The sequence below is a fragment of the Panulirus ornatus genome, chromosome 2 (genome assembly GCF_036320965.1).
Source record: "Panulirus ornatus isolate Po-2019 chromosome 2, ASM3632096v1, whole genome shotgun sequence".
Lineage (NCBI taxonomy): Eukaryota > Metazoa > Arthropoda > Malacostraca > Decapoda > Palinuridae > Panulirus > Panulirus ornatus.
The window spans coordinates 24,673,943-24,691,442 of NC_092225.1; the positions used below are offsets into that span (position 1 = coordinate 24,673,943).

The 17,500-nt window shown below is 44.2% G+C and overlaps 1 protein-coding gene across 2 annotated transcripts in view; it reads right to left on the bottom strand.

Annotated features, from left to right (window-relative positions):
• The window catches only part of Hsepi (D-glucuronyl C5-epimerase), a 386,331-nt gene that overhangs the window by 320,220 nt on the left and 48,611 nt on the right, over nt 1-17,500 (bottom strand). For both annotated transcript variants that reach the window (XM_071671702.1, XM_071671689.1), the window contains exon 2: nt 17,215-17,311. The gene's annotated coding sequence lies outside the window, so the exon portion shown is untranslated. The remainder of the gene's footprint in view (nt 1-17,214; nt 17,312-17,500) is intronic.

The following is a 17,500-nucleotide window of genomic DNA, read 5'->3' on the forward strand; positions in this document are numbered from 1 at the left end:
ATCAAACGTCAGCTGGTGCTACCCCAGCACCACCATCTGGACGCCTCCCAACCGCGGCCAGTGTACCCCAGACCCCCAGCTGGAGCCACACCAGCAACAGCTGGTTCAATAGTTGGCACAGTGTGTGTGTGTGTGTGTGTGTGTGTGTGTGTGTGTAACATTACCGTTACAACTTACAACTGGAGTTCTTTGTGCAGTCATGCGCATGCGCTCATGCCCTTGCGCATGTACTCATGGCCACTCCACAATATCTAATGATCTTTCAAAAAGAAAGAAAAAAAATATACGAAAAAAAAAAACATCTCCAAGTGCTCTTCTCAGGTGGAGTCATATATTATCACTCAATCTTTTCATTTTCGTTGTGTTTCGTCACTGACTCACGGACAGTCGCTCGCTCCGTTCCACAAACTTTTTTTTTTTTTCTATTTTTCTTTCTTCCTTTATTCCTTTTCCCAGCGTTCACTCCAACAACACAACCCCCTCCCCTCCTTCCCCCACAAGGTCTTTGTTCTGGTGAAGTGAAATACATCGAGACGACAATGGTAAACCACCTCCTCACCTCCCCAACCCCCTCCACAACCCCCTCCTCCACACACACACACACACACACACACACACACACGCACACACACAGTATCTTGCAATCTTACGGACGGCCCCTCCCCCCCCTACAACCCACCCCCACTCCCTCCAACACCACCCCACCCCCCCCTTTACCCCCTCCAGGTAAAACACAAAAGCTTGTTGTTATCTTGGCAACAAACAAGTTGTCTTGCAGAAATATTGGCTTCCCAGAGACGGGAGAGCAATATTACCTTGCCTTAATACTTGAATGTCTTAGACAGACCATGATCGGTGCAGTATATTTTTTTTTTCTTTTATTTGTGGGTGTAACAAACACGTAATCTTGCTTTAACCCTAGATATCTTAGATAACAACGAGTTATCTTAAGATAACGCTCATCCCGCTTGAGATAATAAACCAGATCTGCAGTTTAGCACTGTTCCATACTCGATTACTGGACGAGAAACCAGTTACCCTGGCAGCAATACACTTGTTGTCTTGATACACAATCTGTCTTGTCAAATGACCTCTCACAAGGAACCTGTCATGGTGTTGCAACACATTACAGGTTATTACCCTCACTAAGCCGATGATTTACGTGTTCAGCATCATTATTCACAAGGACGGCACACGCCAACCATCACGAATATATATATACATATATATATATATATATATATATATATATATATATATATATATATATATATATATATATATATTGGAAAGGATCACACTTTTGCGCGTGATCAAGGTATTCCTATGAGTCCACGGGGAAAATGAGACACGATAAGTTCCCTTCCCAAGTGCACTTTCGTGTAATAATCATATCATCAGGGGAGACACAGGAAAGAAGTATAGCAGTCATTTGATATACAACGAAGAGACGTATCTAGGACGCCATATAAGTATATATATATATATATATATATATATATATATATATATATATATATAAACTATCGTAAATTCCACAGCTAAAGGTGTAATTTTCATCAAGATGCGAGGCAGGTAAAAGTTAAACCATATTAAAAAAAGCCACATAACTCAAACAAAATCCAAACTCAAGTTATTAGTCTTTACGCCATTCAAATTTCTCAATGGCCGCCGGCGCCCCCCCACCGTATAAAGCAATACGGCTTGATGATGACTTTAGCCTGATCCCTATTAAAGGTCTGGTTGATATTCATCATCACCACTAACACCCCCTCCACCCCAGGGGCTCCTCCTCGAGTTTCCCCTCTCCCCCCATGACAAAAGGGGGGCAAGGAGGGGGGGGGGCGATAGCTAGCTAGCTAGCTAGGCGTATTTCTCCCCCCACCCCCCCAAGGTATACGCGGGGGGGGGGGGGGCACGTAAAATAGGCCTGAATGGGTATATATATATATATATTTAAGTACGACCGAAAAGAGGCTCTCCCTCAGGCCATGTATGGATATTTAAGAAGGGGTGGGGGGTTGGGGTGGCGGCGCAAGGTGGGGAGGGGGGGGTGGGAAATGGGGAGGAGGGGAGGTGGAAGAGGAGGAAGAGAGGGGGAGTAAGCCAGAAACATAGAGCGTCACAGTACAGCCCGGAGAGAGAGAGAGAGAGAGAGAGAGAGAGAGAGAGAGAGAGAGAGAGAGAGAGAGAGAGAGAGAGAGAGAGAGAGAGAGAGAGAGAAACGGGAACCACCACAACGGGCCATGTTCTAACACACCGTTTCTGGCCCTTCCGGCGCCGCTGGCGTACATGACGTCACTGTGACGTCAGGGAGTAAACAAAAACACAAGAACTCAGGCTTGGCCCTCCAAAGCCGACGGGAGGATTTTTTATTTGTTCTTTCCTAATACGCTTTCCCTCGTCTAGCCCACTACCTTAGCAGGAGCAGAGTTGAAAAGATTTGTTAATATACACACACAGATAAACATGACTGTAATTAATATGACAATATATTTATCTCTTTTTTCATTTTTGTTATCTGACTGTAATTAATATGATAATATATTTATCTCTTTTTTCATTTTTGTTATCTAGCGCGTCCTATACACCCAGACGAAATCCGGTTCAGCTATGAATTCGTAATTACGTTTTCCTGACAGATCTACACCCCATGTAAATCGACAGAGAAACAGAACATTCAATTATTCTTTTTTTAGCTTACCAACCTCAGGAAATTCAACCGAACCTATACCAAATCAAAGCATGACCTGACCAACACCAACTGAACCCGAACTGAACCAACCTACCTTTACTTAGTTAACAGAAGCGTGACCTAAGTTGACCTGACTTGACCTGACCTGACCTTGCATCATCACGAGAGCTGTTATATCACTGGCAAGGCGAGAACAACCACTCATATACTCATACATAAGGAACATAAGGTCAGAAAGGGGAATAAGGAAACACTTGTGAAAGGTACACAAGAACTTTGTCGAGAAACATTAGATAAAGGAATGGAAAAGAAGAAGAGTTAGAGAGGCCAAGTAAGTAATAGCTCATGAGAAACCGACATGAGGAAACTATGAGAACAAGAAAAATTATGAGGGGAATGTGTACTAAGTCATGAGGTGATGGGCAAGGTCAAGAGGTAGTGGACACTGCTATGAGGTGATGGGCAAGGTCATGAGGTAATGAACACTGCCATGAGGTAATGGACAAGGTCATGAGGTAGTTGACACTGTCATGAGGTGATAGGCAAGGTCATGAGGTAGTGGACACTGTCATGAGGTGATGGGCAAGGTCATGAGGTAATAGAAACTGTCATGAGGTGATGGGCAAGGTCATGAGGTAATGGACAGTGCCATGAGGTGATGGGCAAGGTCATGAGGTAATGGACAGTGCCATGAGGTGATGGGCAAGGTCATGAGGTAATGGACAGTGTCATGAGGTGATGGGCAAGGTCATGAGGTAATGGACAGTGCCATGAGGTGATGGGCAAGGTCATGAGGTAATGGACAGTGCCATGAGGTGATGGGCAAGGTCATGAGGTAATGGACAGTGCCATGAGGTGATGGGCAAGGTCATGAGGTAATGGACAGTGCCATGAGGTGATGGGCAAGGTCATGAGGCGGAGTACACTTTCATACAGAGTAATAAGGGCATGGGATGAGCATAATAATCAATAATGAGTGTAAGTAAATATAAAATTAAATAAAGACAGGGAAAAATAACGTGAGGCATATAAACAATAAAGGCACCACAGAAAACAATCAGAAAATCAAATAAAGAAAAGACAAAACAAAAAGAAAACAAAAGAAGAGAAATTACTATATAAAGAATATACATCACAATGTCACAATACAAATCAAATAAAGAAAAGACAAAATAAAAAGAAAACAAAACAAAAAAATGACTATACATAAAACATAAATCAGTCACAATATACATCAAATAAAGAAAAGACAAAAGAAAACAAGAGAAGAAATTACTATATAAAGCATATAAATCAGAAAAGCATGGATTCTAAAGGAAACACACACACACACAAACACACACACACACACACACACACACACACACACACACACGCGTGTAGCAGATACACACACTCAACAAAAGCCACTTGAACTGTTGTTCAATACGTCGCTCTGGAGTTTAAGTAAAGCGTCAACAGAGTGGAAGGGAGAGAGAGAGAGAGAGAGAGAGAGAGAGAGAGAGAGAGAGAGAGAGAGAGAGAGAATCACACGTCATTCCAGTCAATAAGCAGATAAAAGAAAAAAGAGAGACGGTGAAGAAGCGCTGAACTACAGACGACCGATCTCAAACTGGTCTCCCTTGACGAATGTTGTCTGGAAGGTACTGGAAAAGATGATCATCGGAGAACAACTGGACGATTTCCAGGAGAGGAGAAGTTTCCACAGTGAGAGAGACAACATGGGGTCCAGTAGAAAGGAGGCCATGTGTAACGAACCTCTTCGGCTTTCTACGAGAGAGTGAGCTCTGTCTGAGACACAAGAGAAGACGAGGTGGATCGATTGTACCTGGACTGCCAGAAAGCATTTGACACTGTCCCGCTTGGGAGGCCATGTGTAACGAACCTCTTCAGATTTCTACGAAAGAGTGAGCTCTGTCTGAGACACAAGAGAAGACGAGGTGGATCGTTTGTATCTGGACTGCCAGAAAGCATTTGACACTGTACCGCATAGGAGGCTGATAGAAAAAAAAAAAAATACTACATTCATTAGGCTGGAATATAGGCGGAAACTACTACTTGGAATGACTGTGGACATGGCTAATGCAGAGACACCATACATCAATTCAAGAAATTGTATGAGATTAAAGAATGGCCAAGAGATGGATGGGGGGGGGGGGTTTACAAGTGTAAGAAGCTCCCTCCCCACATAGTTATTCTTCCCTCCATCCCAATTTTCATCACACCCTACATGTGTGTGTGTGTGTGTGTGTGTGTGTGTGTGTGTGTGTGTGTGTGTGTGTGTGTGTGTGTGTGTGTGCGCGCGCGCGCGCGCATAAGCATATATCTGAGCATTTAGAATATATATATATATATATATATATATATATATATATATATATATATATATATATATATATATATATATTATTTTTTTTTTTTTTTTTTTTTTTTTCCCAAAAGAAGGAACAGAGAATTGGGCCAGGTGAGGGTATTCCCTCAAAGGCCCAGTCCTCTGTTCTTAATGCTACCTCGCTAACGCGGGAAATGGCGAATAGTATAAAGAAAGAAAGAATATATATATATATATATATATATATATATATATATATATATATATATATATATATACAAAGTATGTAAATACTTATATACTTCATACATCAAATATACAAATGCACCAAAGTGGCAAACAATGGTTACAACATCCCATGTACAAACCACAGAGCAAATGTTAATCAAATCTAAAATGTTAAAGTAATCCTCGAGAATTTTCAAAGACCAGGCAGGTATACCTGCCTAACACAATGGTTGAAACTGCATTTCTGAGTCGGTGATAAAGAAACCAAATGGCACACTCTCTCTCTCTCTCTCTCTCTCTCTCTCTCTCTCTCTCTCTCTCTCTCTCTCTCTCTCTCTCTCTCTCTAATGGACAGTGGAGCCAATCAGTATCATTCTAGGGTTAGGATGAAAGGCTCAATCTCTTTCAGCATTCAGTGCGTCACACAAGCCATATGAGAACGGCTCCCGAAGAACTTAAATTCTTCGTGATTATGAAAAGTGGGCGAGCGCAAAAAATGGACTGACGATCGGAGGCGGCGATAAGAACACGGAGAAATTAGGAGAAAACGCGGGGACACTGACGAGAGAAAACGGAGAAGAATTAAGGGGAGACTTTACAAGGATTAGGGTACGCGATTTCTGGATCGGCCGCTTTCCCACAACTACCCACAATGGAAAATTTGGTGGATGGTGAGGATACGGAGGTACGTGAGCGGAGGGGCGGAAGGCTTACGATCTAAGACGGTGCCGATGAATCACGTCCCGCGGCTCTATCGCAAGGATTACGACAGCGACGACGAACATTAAGAATACCAGTTACGTGTGGGGACGCGCGAGGCGACGACGTGCGCAGACGCGCGGTGAGGTAGGGTCAGTCTGCGCAGCCAAGCCTTCGTCAGAATTACGGCTGACAAGATATATTAAATCGATAAATAAATTAACGTAACAATCAGTTCTGGTATAATATACTGTGTTGAGTTATAGAATATATTCTTTCTTTTCTTTCATACTATTCGCCATTTCTCGCGTTAGCGAGGTAGGGTTAAGAACAGAGGACCGGGCCTTTGAGGGAATATCCTCACCTGGCCCCCTTCTCTGTTCCTTCTTTTAGAAAATGAAAAAAAAAAAGAGAGGAGAGGATTTCCAGCCCCCCGCTCCCTTCCTTTTTAGTCGCCTTCTACGACACGCAGGGAATACGTGGGAAGTATTCTTTCTCCCCTATCCCCAGGGATAATATATATATATATATATATATATATATATATATATACATATATGGGGTATGTAGTTTGATAAGGAAAGGGACGAGAATAGAGGGTAAACATCAAAACATGACAGTGTGAGGAAAGTGTGACGGAGAGAAAATAAGGAAGGAGAGCCAGTGTGAGGAACGTCTTGTGAGGAGAAAGTATGAGAAATGAACAATGATAAACTACGACAAAAAAAAGTATCGAGACAACACACAGTATGTAAAGATATGAGGATGAAAATGGAACGTAATCATACTTAGAGAATCACACTAAGAAAGGATTAATCTCTGGGCAGGACAATGGGAGCGGAAGTCTTAGAGAACAAGAGTGAGAAAATAGAGACAAGTGTGAGATAGTACGATAAACGGGTCCCTGGCTTAGGCTGGCGTGTGAGTGTGTGTGTGTGTGTGTGTGTGTGTGTGTGTGTGTGTGTGTGTGTGTGTGTGTGTGTGTGTGAGTGAGTGAGTGAGTGAGTGAGTGAGTGAGTGAGTGAGTGAGTGAGTGAGTGTGTGTGTGAATGAGTGTGAGTGTGTGTGTGTGTGTGTGTGTGTGTGTGTGTGTGTGTGTGTGTGTGAGCATATAAAAAAGGAATAAAGACAATACATATCCAACACCAGGATAAGAGACGGGGCAACACTTGCGTAAAATTCCCTCCCCGCACCACACCAATAGTAATCACACACACACACACACACACACACACACAACACACACAAACACACACACACACACACACACACACACGTGTATATCATTTTATTTTCCCCAGACAAAGAAAAATAGAATCCCTCATCTCTCCCCCCCAGTGGGAATTACGGCTCATCACCCATAAGACCTTACGCGTGGGTGCGACCATATGATCCTCAACTCATGCGGGGGAGAGAGAGAGAGAGAGAGAGAGAGAGAGAGAGAGAGAGAGAGAGAGAGAGAGAGAGAGAGAGAGGGGGGGGGGTACAACAGCTTTGGATGATCAACCCTGAAGCCAACGTTGTAAAAATTTACCCTGGTCTACAGAGGTGGTGGTCTGGTCCATACGTGGTGGCTGTCTGGTCCATACGTGGTGGTTGTCTGGTCCACACGTGGTGGTGGTCTGGTCCATACGTGGTGGTGGTCTGGTCCATACGTGGTGGTGGTCTGGTCCACACGAGGTGGTGGTCTGGTCCATACGTGGTGGTGGTCTGGTCCACACGAGGTGGTAGTCTGGTCCATACGTGGTGGTTGTCTGGTCCATACGAGGTGGTTGTCTGGTCCATACGTGGTGGTTGTCTGGTCCATATGTGGTGGTTGTCTGGTCCATACGTGGTGGTTGTCTGGTCCATATGGGGTGGTTGTCTGGTCCATATGTGGTGGTTGTCTGGTCCATACGTGGTGGTTGTCTGGTCCATACGTGGTGGTGGTCTGGTCCACACGAGGTGGTGGTCTGGTCCATACGTGGTGGTGGTCTGGTCCACACGAGGTGGTGGTCTGGTCCATACGTGGTGGTTGTCTGGTCCATACGAGGTGGTTGTCTGGTCCATACGTGGTGGTTGTCTGGTCCATACGTGGTGGTTGTCTGGTCCATACGTGGTGGTTGTCTGGTCCATACGAGGTGGTTGTCTGGTCCATACGTGGTGGTTGTCTGGTCCATACGAGGTGGTTGTCTGGTCCACACGAGGTGGTTGTCTGGTCCATACGTGGTGGTTGTCTGGTCCATACGAGGTGGTTGTCTGGTCCATACGTGGTGGTTGTCTGGTCCATACGAGGTGGTTGTCTGGTCCATACGTGGTGGTTGTCTGGTCCATACGAGGTGGTTGTCTGGTCCATACGTGGTGGTTGTCTGGTCCATACGAGGTGGTTGTCTGGTCCATACGAGGTGGTTGTCTGGTCCCTACGTGGTGGTTGTCTGGTCCATACGTGGTGGTTGTCTGGTCCATACGAGGTGGTTGTCTGGTCCATACGAGGTGGTTGTCTGGTCCATACGAGGTGGTTGTCTGGTCCATACGTGGTGGTTGTCTGGTCCATACGAGGTGGTTGTCTGGTCCATACGAGGTGGTTGTCTGGTCCATACGTGGTGGTTGTCTGGTCCATACGAGGTGGTTGTCTGGTCCATACAGGGTGGTTGTCTGGTCCATACGAGGTGGTTGTCTGGTCCACACGTGGTGGTTGTCTGGTCCATACGAGGTGGTTGTCTGGTCCATACGCGGTCGTCACGAGGCTGGTGGACGCGCCGGGTGGAGTGAAGGCAATCAATATGTTCCCCATTGTCCTACACGGGGGGGGGGGAGGAGTGCAGGAGATAACTCCATGTGAGAAAAAGCGACGAGAGAGAGAGAGAGAGAGAGAGAGAGAGAGAGAGAGAGAGAGAGTTGGAGTTCAGTGAAGTAGCGTTGGGTGTGTGTGTGTGTGTGTGTGTGTGTCTGTAGGTGAAAGAGCCGACACGGTGCGAACAATAGCATATACCCCAATAAAAGTAAACACCGATACGATTAAACAATAAGATTACTTTTTGATATAAAAAAAAAAAAGTGAAGTTGGTTCGTCTGAGTTCGTGGGGTCATCTGTAAACCCGGCTCGGGCAACTGGAAAGGTTACGTGAAGAGCAATACCACAGCTTAGCTGTACGAGGGAAGGAGGGGGAAGGAAAGGAAGGAGTCCGGAGTATCATAACGGTCAATCCTGGAGTGGCTGGTCTCCAAACACACACAAAAAAAAGTACAGGAAGCAGCAGCCAGGCACGGGGCTCGTGGGACGTGACAGAAATGAGGACCTGCAGAAGAAAGGGAGGAAAGCGGATGAGGACTTAGCTTTCTCGCTTTTGTCCCACAAAAGAAAGGACAGATGTACGGCCCCTTAACCTCTCACTGCAACTTAGTTTTCTTATATCACAGGAACTACATTGGTTTCCCCCCTCCTCTGGATCTTCTCTTTCTATTAGCTCTCTCTCTCTCTCTCTCTCTCTCTCTCTCTCTCTCTCTCTCTCTCTCTCTCTCTCTCTCTCTCTCTCTCATACAACTTTAAAGATACTAATTACAGACGACGAACTACCCACTCCAAGCTTCACAAACACAATGACCTTCATCGTAGCCACGGAAACTCCCCCCTTCCCCGACTCTTATGTCTAAATTGTAAATTGTCCAGCTGTGAGGACACGCATCTCCGTGATGCCTCCGCTGCCTCCTGCATACGTCATTCTTCCCACTGTGATCTCCACGCCTTCACGTATCATACAATTTCTTCTACGGCACTAGGTTGGTAATCACCTAATTGGGCTGTTCAAGGAGGGGGATTTTTACACTCGTGGGGTCCCTCAGCCCTTGAACGGGCGCGCGCACATATGTGTGTGTGTGTGTGTGTGTGTGTGTGTGTGTGTGTGTGTGTGTGTGTGTTTATTCAAAGGAACCTAACCTGAGACATGATTGCGCCACACGCGACATCACTGCTATAAGCCCACATGTACACACAACTTACCCAGTGACCCTGACCTTTTGACCTTTAATCCTTGTGGGGGGGGAAGGAAGGAAGAGGGGGGAGGGTCAGGGTTAGAATAGTTCAAGGTCATCCCTCGTTCCCCCCCCCCCTTTCCCCCTTAGTGTTAACCTGAGTTTGTCGTTTATTACTGAGGAAGTAAACAGTCTGACTGATCACTGCATATCATAAAAAAAATCAAACTACTAAAAAAAAAAGTATATAAAAATGATCAAAGTACTGTCACTACACCATCTATTTCATCTTATTACTACTAATACCTTCATCCCCTACCAAATTCGACCTTAAGTCCGAAAATACGCGTGTTCCAACTACCGATTTGGGACTAGTAGACAAGACCCTGTACAGAGGTGGTGATGAAAGTGATAAACAACGACCCTCAGAGATCGGCGTAGTACGACCCTTGGATAGGTCAGCCAGGCATTTTGACCCCGACCCTTAATGGTCAGGTCAAAGGCCAGCTCATTACACCATGGAATCGTGGTCGTCGTTGTTTAAAAGGACTTAGGATCGTGCTCAAGGGTCGTACCGTTGTGCTCAAGGGTCGTACCGTCGTGCTCAAGGGTCGTACCGTCGTGTGCTCAAGGGTCGTACCGTCGTGTTTAAGGGCCGTACCGTCGTGTTTAAGGGCCGTACCGTCGTGCTCAAGGGTCGTACCGTCGTGTGCTCAAGGGTCGTACCGTCGTGTGCTCAAGGGTCGTACCGTCGTGTTTAAGGGCCGAACCGTCGTGTTCAAGGATCGTACCGTCGTGCTCAAGGGTCATACCGTCGTGCTCAAGGGTCGTACCGTCGTGCTCAAGGATCGTATCGTCGTCCTCAAGGGTCGTACCGTCGTGTTTAAAGGTCGTGTTACCGTACTTAAAGGTCGTATCGTCGTCCTTGAAACTGTATATATATAAAGGATGCAATCTGATTCTTGCCATCCCAGTACATGACGTGTTGACCTTTATGCTTATATAACACTAAATGCTCCATCAACGTATGGAGGAATTGAGTTTAAATTTACCTTAAACGATAAAGGCATAAAATACGAACATATATATATATATATATATATATATATATATATATATATATATATATATATATATATATATATATATATATATATACTAATTAAAGTAAATTACTGACGCCAAGCGAATGAGGCACATGTTAAGCCAATGATGATAACATTAAATACATTTTCTATAATAATGATCATTATCTAGACCAAACAACGACCAGTTCGTTTAACACGCTGGTTCTCATGTAACAACCCTACGCTATATGATAGTGCCGGCAGATGGCGCTACGCATGTGACGGTGGAATATTTGCGTCACTGCCCCCGTTACGTCACACTGAGCCGTTTCGAGGTCAGCGATCGTCAAATGTGAGGAACATCACTCTAGTGTGAGGAGGCAACCGTCGGGTGTGAGGCCTCATTCAAGTGTGAGGTAATCGCCAAGTGTGAGGCTATATATATCAAGACTGCGAGGCATCAGTCACAAGTGTGAGGCATCACTTCAAGAGACAGAGAGAGAGAGGCACTCGTCGAGCGTGAGGTACTCGTCGAGTGTGAGGCAATCGTCGAGCGTGAGGCAATCGTCGTGTGAGGCAATCGTCGAGTGTGAGGCACTCGTCGAGTGTGAAGTACTCGTCGAGTGTGAGGCAATCGTCGAGTGTGAGGTACTCGTCGAGTGTGAGGCAATCGTCGAGTGTGAGGTACTCGTCGAGTGTGAGGTACTCGTCGAGTGTGAGGCAATCGTCGAGCGTGAGGCAATCGTCGAGTGTGAGGTGATCGTCGAGTGTGAGGCAATCGTCGAGTGTGAGGTACTCGTCGAGTGTGAGGCAATCGTCGAGTGTGAGGCACTCGTCGAGTGTGAGGTACTCGTCGAGTGTGAGGTACTCGTCGAGTGTGAGGTACTCGTCGAGTGTGAGGCACTCGTCGAGTGTGAGGTAATCGTCGAGTGTGAGGCACTCGTCGAGTGTGAGGCACTCGTCGAGTGTGAGGCAATCGTCGAGTGTGAGGCAATCGTCGAGTGTGAGGCAATCGTCGAGTATGAGGCAATCGCTCGACGTATTGTCAAGGTTCGTCAAAGTGTCGACCACACAGTGGTGGTGAACAAATGGGGAAGGGGTCGTCGGCCCGTAACCCCATACACCAACTGGGGTCATGTATCAATCATGTTCTATACGGAGGTGAAGTGATTCAGTCGTCATCTCATCCTGAGCACCTTCTGCATGTCATTATAACCCTTAAGTTCAAACGATGGGTATGGGGACCTGCCCTTTTTTGACCTGGCCCTTTGACAGAAGCTAATGACCCCCAGGTCATAAGAGAAATAACCCTACAGCATGTTACATCACTAAGCCTGCGCGTTTAAACCAGTCTTACGTCCACATACACCAATCTTAATCACCTAATTACATCTGCAATATGAAAAGTGATTCCACACCAAAGAAAATATTCATAATAATAGTAATCATGTTCAGTAAATTACGTCTCAAAAAATTCTCAAAAAATATTCTCACTTCTCACTGCTCCCAAAAAAAAATATTCTCACTTCTCACTGCAAAAATATATTTTCTTTTTTTATCAAATGCCAATTTCTGAGGCCAGGAACATTATCCCCATTAACTAAGCCATGCCATCGGGGGAAAATTTCTATTCCAAATCCATCATTTTCCCCCAAATAATAATTTCTCTGCCAACATTAACATAGGTGCAACCTGACCTGGCCAACATCAAGCAATGCACAGCGTACGCCCTCAACATTACGCAGGGGCGTAGAATCAAGGCGCGTAACAGTACGCGGCTAGGATGAACCCTATACATACTAACCTACTATCCTATGCCTAGGATGAACCCTACACACACTAACCTACTATCCTATGGCTAGGATGAACCCTACACACACTAGCCTACTATCCTATGGCTAGGATGAACCCTACACACACTAGCCTACTATCCTATGGCTAGGATGAACCCTACACACACTAACCTACTATCCTATGGCTAGGATGAACCCTACACACACTAGCCTACTATCCTACGGCTAGGATGAACCTGCACAAGACCCTACAAGCCACTCGCCTCGCGCCTCGCTGATCAAAGCGATTAGCAACATCCAGGAATCACATTTAATACCCTGACTCACTGACATTACGAAGCCAGCATTTCCTAATCCCTTAAAATAATACGCTGCATATATATATATATATATATATATATATATATATATATATATATATATATATATATATATATATATATATATATATATATTGGAAATGGCGTCGTAGCTTCGTCTCTTCGATGTATATCAACTGACCTATATCTCTCTCTTGTGTCCCCCCTGATGATGTGATTATTACACGAAAGTGCACTTGGGAACTTATCGTGTTTCATTTTCCCAGTGGACTCATAGGAATATATACATATATATATATATATATATATATATATATATATATATATATATATATATATATATATATATATATATATATATATGTATATATATATATATATATATATATATATATATATATATATATATATATATATATACATTCATAATTCAATGTGTTATTCACCACATGACTCGCTGAGCGTCCCAGTAGAGAGGCAGCTGTGTCATCAGTCCCCAGCCCGCTGTGAATTGGTTGGTGGCCACGATGGCATTTCCCACACGCCTGTAAATTCATGATTAGGTAACTAGGGAAGGGGTAGCCCTTAACGGCCGTCCCATGAGCCCGTCCCGCTCCCAACCAACCACTCTCTCTCTCTCTCTCTCTCTCTCTCTCTCTCTCTCTCTCTCTCTCTCTCTCTCTCTCTCTCTCTCTCTCTCTCTCTCTCGACCCTAGACAAACAATTTCTGGTCATCGTATATAAACTAGCGAAAACGGCCGGCCAACCAGCCAGCCACCATTACTCTCAAATGACTTTCTCAATTCAAGTACAGACCTCACAGAATATATTACTAAATTGATACCAACTCATTCCTTGGCTTCCTCACCTGTAAGTCTAAGAAAAAATAAAAAAAACGCAGCAAACGAAAACCCAGAGTCAAATTTTGGCTACAAAATAATTTATATGAAAAAAAAGACAAATAGAAAACATTAAAAGCAATATCATTATCAGTGTTTACTAATAACAGCAACAAACATTATATATATATATATATATATATATATATATATATATATATATATATATATATATATATATAGAAGGATGAGAACAATCGGAAGTAATTTTCCCATCTCGGTCCCGGAGTTTAGGTCAACTTTTCCCCCTACACCATTTTGGGTCTTCCGTCGTCTGAGACATTAGTTTTATCATCATCATTTTTATCATTATCATAAACATCATCATTACAATCCTTATCTTTATCATCTCTTATTACCATGTTATTTTTCCCCGGTCATACATCACTGGCGGGTTGTCAGATGCAAATGCACAAACTGTTTCCATTTCGACATTGCTCATTTCCCCTTAAAACGCCGTGTCTGTCCACACCCTGAGGTCATCCAGGGCGTTACATCTATGTGGGCTACGGTTACATTACGATGACGATGAGGCAAAGCTAGGGTTTATCTTGGGCTAGGCTTAGGGGTGAGAATCAGATAGCCTAGGGTAGGGTTACTACGCTGAGGGAGGATTGGGTCACCTGGCGTTCGCTAGGGCTACACTGACGAAGACTAGGGCTACGCTAAGGTAGGCTGGAGGTTCGAACGGCTGCTGAGTTAAGGCAAGGTGATTCGTTGGTGTTAGACCACGTCTACCCACAACTGCGTGAACGACTTCCAAGATGGCGACGGGTGAGAGCTGATTCTCGCGCCACCGTTGGATTTATATCGGCAACAATTTTCCTTCGTTGGATTTATATCGGCAACAATTTTCCTTCGTTGGATTTATATCGGCAACAATTTTCCTTCGTTGGATTTATATCGGCAACAATTTTCCTTCGTTGGATTTATATCGGCAACAATTTTCCTTCGCTGGATTTATATCGGCAACAATTTTTTTTCGCTGGATTTATATCGGCAACCATTTTCCTTCTGTGGGAATACCAGAATACGACACGATTTGATTTCGTGGCGTCTAGACTAGGTTAGAATCTACCGTTCCTCAGCGCCATCTGTCGCGGATATATCTAAGGAATGAAAACTCCTCCTAGCGCTACCTCGCTGACGTGGGAAACGGCGTGAAAACTCTTCCTAGCGGTACCTCGCTGACGTGGAAAACGACGTGAAAACTCTTCCTAGCTCTACCTCGCTGACGTGGGAAACGGCGAGCGAACATGATATGCCAATTGAAATCATATTGCCTGGATTCCTCTAAAAGATACATAAAAACTTAAAAACTATTTGCACAGAGCACACAATCATGTACATATATATATTTGCTTCCTTTGAAAACATTTCATTTGTTCATTGACACAAAAACACTTTACAGTCTACAATTGCCTACATGTAATTTGTACAATGTTTTCTCATATTCCTTCCAATGTTATTCTATAATTCATATTTGACTAAGAGACACCCACGTTGTTGGCAACCCGTTATTAAATGTTGCAAGGTTATATACTGTAAAACTGCAAATGTCTCAGATTGGGTCATGTCTCAACCCTCATTACGTAACAACATGACCCATCCAGTATGACCCATCCTCAGCCGACGGAACGAATTACCTCAAAATGTCCATTCCGGTTGAAGGAGACGCCATATCTAGTTTAATCTCTGTCATCAATTATTCTTTTGGGGTTTGCACGGCCCATCTTGCTCGCCAGACATTTACGTTATCATCCATTCTTTTTCCTTCAATTCACCGTGAGGTGTAACTCCGCCATGTTGGTGGCCACACATAGCTACTTCGGCCTCAGCCACTTCACACACACACACACACACTCCCCTCTCCCCCAACACACACACACACACTCCCCGCCACACACACAGATGTCACCACGTCCAGGCCACCATCAACAAGTCTACTACACCACACTTACGTAGTGAGAGAGAGACTTGTTAACACAACAGTCTTGGTGGGCCCTGTTTGAACGCTAGCACGTACTGGTGGAACACACTGGAGTATGGCTGGCTTGGAGTGCATTCTAAGACTCGTAGTATAAGAAAAGCAGATAAATATTACTGACTCATTTAATATCTAATCCAGTAATAGGGTCAAAATTTAAACAAAGAGTAATAATATAACCCCTTACCATTATCATTATTATAATGATGGTTAAGCATGAATTACTTACTGAACATAAGTCCACGTGTCAAGCGTGGCTGAGAACAAAGTGGTGCCTGGATGAGGTCATTGCCAGTGTTCGCCCGGCCTTTCTCAAAGCAAAATGGCGGGGGACCGGGACCAACAAATGTCAACACAAAATATATTTACAACTTCAGTTGAAAAAAAAACATTACATTTTCTTCTTTCCCAATACAGCAATTTAAAAAATACACATCAAATGTTTCTGGAAAAAAAAATTGGAGTGTAAAGTGTTTGACGAGGTTAAAGTCGTGGACGCACATCCGAAGGACTGTTTTTCCCGCCCTTGCTTCGTGGCAACGGACACAGCAACATGATGTGACGTTATGGCGCCATCAAAATGGCGTAATTTACTCCAAGGTACGGCTGGCCAGACGACACACACACACACACACACACACACACAAACACACACACCAGTTATAGAGATGGAAAAATGAAAAAAAGAAATCTGGTTTAATAAGCGGTTTGAAAAGTATGTTTTTTTTAAAACCAGGACAATTTGACCCGTGCTCCAAGGGTGAAGCCAAGCCCCCGAAACAACCCGTTGTTCCTTAGGTGTTTGTTTACATGAAAACAGTGATAAACACGGAGGCAAACAAATATATATATGCCAAGGACCATCACTATACCACTCCATCTGATGATATCTTTGTTGAGTTAGGTCTTAGCATTATGTACCTCACCAATATATACATACACAACGGATGGTTGACCTCAGCGGTCACTTACCTGCGGGGTCACAGATGGTTGACCTCAGCGGTCACTTACCTGCGGGGTCACAGATGGTTGACCTCAGCGGTCACTTACCTGCGGGGTCACAGATGGTTGACCTCAGAGGTCACTTACCTGCGGGGTCACAGATGGTTGACCTCAGCGGTCACTTCCCTGCTGGGTCACAGATGGTAGACCTCAGCGGTCACTTCCCTGCGGGGTCACAGATGGTTGACCTCAGCGGTCACTTACCTGCGGGGTCACAGATGGTTGACCTGAGGTCACTTACCTGCGGGGTCACAGATGCAAGTTGTCCAGAGTACTGCTGGGGGTGGAGGGGTGGGGGAGGGGTCGTCCCTGACTATTGCCAAATGAGGGGCACAGTACTGAAAGAATACGACAAACATTAATAATAATAATAATAATAATAATAATAATAATAATAATAATAATAATAATAATAACAACAATAATTATAATAAGAATAAGAATAATAATAATAATAATAATAATAATAATAATAATAATAATAATAATGATGATGATGATGATAATAATAATAATAATAACAACAA